Below are 7494 nucleotides of genomic sequence, written 5' to 3'. Positions count from 1 at the left end.
GGAAACAGGCTCCAGGCTCTGAACCATCGCCCAGAGCCCGACGCGGGGCTTGAACTCACGGACCGCGAGATCGTGACCTGGCTGAAGTCGGACGCTTAACCGACTGCGCCACCCAGGCGCCCCGGTACTCAGTATTTCTGAGCAAGGAAGCTAAGGCCATGTTGAGGTGAGCCCCTCACTTCATCTGGCCATTAGCACCGTGCCGGGCAGCACCTGCTCAGCACTCACCTGCACCATGGCCTCCATGTTAGAGCTCCCCTGCACCTACTCTGCTGAGTGGATAAGGAGGTGATTGTCACGGAGGATAATATCAATACCCTCATTAAAGCAGCAGGTGTAAATGTTGAACCTTTCTGGCAGGGCTTGTTTGCAAAGGCTCTGGCCAACATCAACATCTGGAGTCTCATCTGCAAGGTAGAGGCCGGTGGACCTGCCCCAGCAGCCAGTGCTGTACCAACAGGAGGCCCTCCTTCCACTACTGCTGCCCCAGGTGAGGAGAAGAAAGTGGAAGCAAAGAAAGAAGAATCAGAAGAGTCTGATGATGACATGGGCTTTGGTCTTTTTGACTAAATCCTTTCTGTAACCTGTTCAATAAAAAGCTGAACTCTTTAAAAAAAGATTACTGTTGGGGCACCTGGGTGGCTATATTGGTTGGGTGTCTGACTTCAGCTCAGGTCATGATCTCATCACTTGTGAGTTTGAGCCCTGCATCAGGCTCTGTGCTGACAGCTTGGAGCTTGCTTGGGATTTTGTCTCTCTCTCTCTCTCTCTCTCTCTGTCCCTCCCCTAGTCACGCTCTTTCTCGCAAAAATAAACAAACATTAAAAAAATTATGAAAAAAAGATTACTGTTTAATAGACACTAGAAGATAAGGAAAACATATATTATTTCACAAGTACTAAAGAGGTAGAATTTAATTAAATAGAACACAAGCATATAATGGAGAATAAAAGGAAATATTCATCTTTTGGAATATCTGACATTAATTAATGAATACTAAACATGTTTTGTCAGGTTAGGGGATAAAATTACCAATATCAGAGAAAAAAAAGGGACATCAATACAAACCTTTAAGACATTAAAAACACATAAAAAGATATTACAAATAACTTTTCAGTAATATATTTGAGAATTTAGATTAAATTTTAAAAATCACAAATATCAATTACCAAAAGTGATAAAAGACGACATAGAAGGGGCACCCGGGTGGCTCAGTTGGTTAAGACTCTGACTCTTGATCTCAGCTCAGGTCATGATGTCAAGGTTCATGAGATCAAGCCCTGTATCAGGCTCTGTGCTGACACCGTGGAGCCTGCTTGAGATTCTCTCTCTCCCTCTCTCTCTCAAAATAAATAAATTTAAAAAAACATTAGGGGTGTCTGGATGGCTCAGTGGGTTAAGTATCAGACTTCAGCTCAGGTCATGATCTCGCAGTTTGTGAGTTCAAGCCCCGTATTGGGATCACTGCTGTCAGTGCAGAGCCCACTTGGATGCTCTGTCCCCCACTCTCTCTGCCTCTCCCCATCCCAAATGTATGCTATCTCTCTCTCTCGCTCTCAAAAATAAACATTTAAAAAAAAAGAAAGAAGAAAAGAGACTATGTTGTAAAGAAATCTGAAGTTTCTCGTCAACATACACCACCAAGAGCTATAACAGTTAATGTAGGACTGCGATCAGAGGGCACTGGACCAAGTATGGGCAGAACATAATGTTAGTGTAGGAGCTGAGGACAGGCACCCCTATGATGGGCCACTTTGACATGAAGATGATTCTGAGCTGAAGGCAACTGAGACCCGACAGCCTCAAGAGAGAATTTTGCCCCTCCCTTAACTAGGTAGGAAACTCTATATTGGGGATCTTTCCCAGAATAAGGGTTATTAGCAGAGATAAATTTTATCTGAGTGACCCATCTGTATGGCAGGGCAAACATCTAATTACCAAATATCTGCTTCTTATTTCCTGTGAATTGTATTCCTTTCCTCTGAAGTCCCAGACCCCTACCCCCATCTCATTAGTTCAGGATGACATATATACTCATTTTGCCTGTCTTTGGAATTTCCGGGTTTGTGTGGATTCCCTGTACATATGCTATTAAATTTTACTTTCTCCTGTTAATCTAGCTCATGTCAGTTTGATTCTTAGTCTAGCTAGAAGGCCCTCTGAAGGGAACAGAAATTCTTGCTCCCTGACATTAGAAAATGGAAAGTTTATTGATTTGTGAGAGCTCTTCTGGGATACAGGATTTAACACCTTGACAAGGACCCACAGCTATTGTATGAATATGCTGAAGCATGGGAAAAGCAATAGTCTTTATAACTGAGTGAGAAAACCCAGACATAACACTGCAGACAGTAGGGGAAGGTAGTAAAATGCTTATTAAAGGGGTGCCTGGGTGGTTCAGTCGGTTAAGTGCCTGACTTTTGATTTCGGCTCAGGTCAGGATCTCACAGTTTGGGAGTTGGAGCCCCACATCGGGCTCTGTGCTGACAGCACAGAGCCCACTTGGGATTCTCTGCCCCTCCCCACTTGTGCACTCTCTCTTTCCCAAAAATAAACATTAAAGATAAAATAAAATAAAAATAAATGCTCATTTAAATAATTACAAAAAGGGACACCTGGATGGGTGAGTCGGTTAAGCGTATGATTTGAGCTCAGGTCATGATCTTGTGGTTTGTGAGTTCAAGCTCCAAATCAGGCTCTGTGCTGATAGGTCAGAGCCTGGAGTCTGCTTCCAATTCTGTGTCTCTCTTTCTCTCTGCCCTTCCCACACTCATATTCTCTCTCTCTCTCTCAAAAATAAACAAAAACACCCCTAAAAAAATAAAATAAAAATAAATCAATTAAAAATTTAAAAATTAAAAAAAAACCTCATAAAATGCTCATAGCATACTAGACCATTTTGTTACACTATGTAATATCAGAAAAGCCACCATGATGTATATGCTTCAAAGTAGGGCCCAGAGGATACACCTTATACCAAATGGTAAAAAATATAGTGGTAATACAAACAATCATACCACTAAAAATTTTAGTGGCTGTTCTCCTCTGTAGGTAAGGGATGAGGAAGTAAGAGATGCTATTACAGAATTGGGCTCAGGGTGCCTGGCTGATTCAGTCAGTAAAGAATGCAACTCTTGATCTTGGGGTTGTAGGTTTGGGCCCCATGTTGGATGTAGAGATTACTTAAATATAAAATCTTTAAAAAAATTGTATTAATGATAGCAAAGTAAGTGGTAGTAACTTAAAACAATAAACAACTGGTAGTATGGAATGATCGGAGTCAGATGGATTAAATTATTATTTCGAGCAGAAAAATCAAAATGGCAGCCAGGATGGTCTGACCTGTAGAAGGTTATGAAAGTGATTAGCAGAATACAGTATCTCTCAGAGCCAAATAGATGGGCCTCTGACAAGGGTTCTTTTTGATCAGTACAATCAAAAGAAATCAAGAATAGATTATTAGGAAACTTATTACCTAATGTAAATCACCATCCCTTGCTCAGTTTCCAGAACTGAGCCAGCTTAACACCCATAACTCTTGGATTGAAAGAGAGGCCTGGTCCCCAGAAAGCAGGACCCTTCAAAATGTTGACAAGTGAATGCAATAATTCTTTCAGTGCTTTTTCAGTTAGAGCTATGTTCATTTACTTAAGTAGCTCTTCCCTGGGCTACATAAATATACAAACATTGCAAGGACTGTTGGACATAGGGTCCAAACTGATGCTGGAATCCAAAAATTCAATGCATCACATGGACCCCAGTCAGAGTGAGGACATATAATGGCCAGATAATAAATGGAGTCCTGGGGCACCTGGCTGGCTCAGTCAGTAGAGCATGTGACTCTTGATCTCAGGGTCTTGAGTTCAAGCCCCATGTTGGATGTACAGCTTACTTTGAATGAATGAATGAGTGAATGGAGTTCTGGTCCAGCCCCATCTTACAGTTAATCCTTTGGGTACACAGTGCAAAATTTGCAATTAGAATAGGTAATGTTGGTAGTTGGCCAAACCTCACATTGGTTTCTTGGCCTGTAGGGTAAGAGCTATGATAGTGTGAAAGGCCAAGTAAAAGCTTTAGAAATTACTCCCATTCTCAACCAAGACAGTAAGTAAAAATCAATCCTACATTCTAAGGGTAGCAGCACCTATAGAATGCAGGATTGGTGGTCTCTATCATATCTCCATTTAATCTGTCAGTCTCATACTTTGAAAATCCAAACACATTCCATATTGTATTAGTGGACTACTGCAAACTCAAACATTTACTATCCCCAATTGTTGCTACTGTGTCAGAAGTGACGTCTCTGCTAGAGCAGATGAACACAACCAAAGTACATGGTAAGCAGTCCCTGAAGTGGCGAATGCATATTTTTCTGTTTCTATCAAAAGGGAGGATAATAAATAGTTTGCATTTACTGGGAAGAGATAACAATATATGTTTACAGTCCTGTCCTAGGTCTATAGTAAATTTCCTACCCTTTGATGTCATATACTCTGAAGACATCTAACTGGACATTCTACAGAACATCAAAAATTTCCAACATATTGACTAGAGCTTGCTAACTAGACCAGTAAGAAGTAGCAAATAAAGGGGCGCCTGGGTGGCGCAGTCGGTTAAGCGTCCGACTTCAGCCAGGTCACGATCTCGCGGTCCGTGAGTTTGAGCCCCGCGTCAGGCTCTGGGCTGATGGCTCAGAGCCTGGAGCCTGTTTCCGATTCTGTGTCTCCCTCTCTCTCTGCCCCTCCCCCGTTCATGCTCTGTCTCTCTCTGTCCCAAAAATAAATAAACGTTGAAAAAAAAAAAAGTAGCAAATATGTTGAAAGTCCTGGTGAGGTGAATGCATTCCAAAGAGAGGAGTTCACACCATTGGTAAAAATGTTAAGGATCAGTGGTCTGAGATATGGCAACACATCTCCTCTGTAGTGAAGGGAACATGATTGCATCTCAAACATTCCTCCACAAAGAAGAAAGCTCAATTCCTAGAATGCCCTTTGGGGTTCTGCACAAAGCACAATCCATAAGTGGCAATACTGTTCCAGCCCATATATTGAGTGACACAAAATGGTCTCAGCTGTGAGTGGGGTGCAGAGCAGAAAAGGGCTCTGCCTCAGGAAAAGGCTGTAATCCAAGTGTTTCTACTGCTTGTCACATATAATCTGGGAGACTCTATGTTATTATGGGTATGAAAGTTGACAAAAGACACAACTTTTTTTTCCAGTTTTTACCTTAGTTCCAGTTAGTTAACATATAGTGTTGCATTAGTTTCAGGTGTACAATAATAGTGATTCAACATTTCCATACACCACTCAGTGCTCATCATGACAAGTGCACTCCTGAACCCCTATCACGTATTTAACCTACTCTCCCCCACCCACCTCCCCTCTGGTAACCATCAGTTTGTTCTCTATAATTAAGGGTCTGTTTCTTGGTTGGTCATTCTCTAAAAGACACCATTTAGGGGCGCCTGGGTGGCGCAGTCAGTTAAGCGTCCGACTTCAGCCAGGTCACGATCTCGCGGTCCGTGAGTTCGAGCCCCGCGTCGGGCTCTGGGCTGATGGCTCGGGGCCTGGAGCCTGTTTCCGATTCTGTGTCTCCCTCTCTCTCTGCCCCTCCCCGGTTCATGCTCTGTCTCTCTCTGTCCCAAAAATAAATAAACGTTGAAAAAAAAAAAATTAAAAGACACCATTTAGAGTTTATGGCAAGCCCCAATAAAAGACTATTAATACAGATTCCTAGGACTCTGGAGTAAGACTGCACAATCTGCAGTGGAGAACTGTACACAATTCAAAAAGCAGTTTCTGACCTGCTTTATAACATCAGTATTTTTGGTGAATACAGTCCATTTGTTATGTAGAACTTCTATCACTTCTTTCCTCATTAGATCATGATAAGCATTTTTTTTTTTGTTAGCAATATTGTAGTGATATGTATCCTTTTTGGTGCAATATATCAGGAAGCATATGACTGGTAATGTTGTTTTTGACCCCTTGGTTAAAGTGACACCTTCCAGGGCTCTCTATCATAGTATCTTTTTCTTCCTTTTTTGAGGAAGATTCTTTCTCTATTTTTCTTTTTTTCTTTGTTAATTTTTTTTTAACGTTTATTTATTTTTGAGACAGAGAGAGACAGAGCATGAACAGGGGAGGAGCAGAGAGAGATGGAGACACAGAATCTGAAACAGGCTCCAGGCTCTGAGCTGTCAGCACAGAGCCCGATGCCGGGCTCGAACTCACGGACCGTGAGATCATGACCTGAGCCAAAGTCGGACGCTTAGCCGACCGAGCCACCCAGGCGCCCCGAGGAAGATTCTTTCAAATGATGTCACTACCTTATTGAACTCTGGACTTTCATTCACTAGTTTTAGAATCTGTTCATGATTCTTGAGGTGCCTGGGTGGCTCAATCAGTTAAGCGACTAACTCTTGGTTTCAGCTCAGGTCATGATCTCATGATTTGTGAGTTCGAGCCCTACGTCAGGTTCCACATATGGCAGCATGGAACCTGCTTGGGATTCTTTCTCTTTCCCTCTCTCTCTGCCCCTCCCCCTGCTCAGGCTGTCTCTGTCTCTCTCAAAATAAATAAATAAACTTAAAAAAATTAGAATCTGGTGATGATTCTTGCCTGGATTAGTTTTTATCATGATGATTACCAAATTTATTTTTTCTACATTTAGTAGTTGGCTTTCTACTATAAAGTATAATTTGCCATTCTTCCACATTTTTCCAACAAATTATTTAGGTTCTGCTTACCTAACTACAGTGTAGGGGGTGGATTCCCCGACACCAACAAGTAATTAATTTTCAAACACCAGCTGGGTGCCCTACAATTCAACTCAATTCTGACACTCTCTACCATGAGATAGCATCAGATCCCACACGTTGAGGGCTGTCCTACAAGGCTGCCCTCACTTTAACTTCAGATGCCAATCACAAACCCAGGTTATCACCTGTGCTTCTGACCAACTGGATATAGATTGGAGGTTCCAATGAACCCCACCTTGGGTTGGATTAATTTGCTAGAGCATCTCACAAAACAGCTTAGAAACATTTTACAGTTGACCCTTAGGGGCACCAACCCTCCACATAGCTGAAAATCCCTTTATAACTTTTGACCTTCCAAAAACTTAATCATTAATAGCCTACTGTTGACTGGAACCCTTACCAATAACATAAACAGTTGATAACACATATTTTATATATGTATCATATATTGTCTTTCTATAATAAAGTAAGCTAGAGAAAATAAAATATTAGGAAAATCACAAGGAAGAGAAAATAGATCTACAGTACTGTATGATCAAAGAAAATCTGCATTTGTAAATGGACCCACACAGTTCAAATCCATGTTGTTCAAGGGTCAACTGTACTTACTAGATGACCAGTTTATTATAAAAAGATATACCTCAGGAACATCCAGATGGAAGGGATGCATAGGGCAAGGTATGCAGAAAGGACCAGTACTCTTCAGGAGCACTACTGTCCCTAAATCTCCATGT

At 41.7% G+C, this 7494-nt stretch overlaps 1 pseudogene; it reads left to right on the top strand.

Annotated features, from left to right (window-relative positions):
• Positions 1–220: 220 nt before the first annotated feature.
• Positions 221–609, top strand: LOC123594560 (annotated as a pseudogene).
• The last annotated feature ends 6885 nt before the right edge of the window (positions 610–7494 follow it).

This window comes from Leopardus geoffroyi, chromosome X (genome assembly GCF_018350155.1).
Source record: "Leopardus geoffroyi isolate Oge1 chromosome X, O.geoffroyi_Oge1_pat1.0, whole genome shotgun sequence".
NCBI classification, from domain to species: domain Eukaryota; kingdom Metazoa; phylum Chordata; class Mammalia; order Carnivora; family Felidae; genus Leopardus; species Leopardus geoffroyi.
This window is presented reverse-complemented; position numbering and strand designations above follow the sequence as displayed.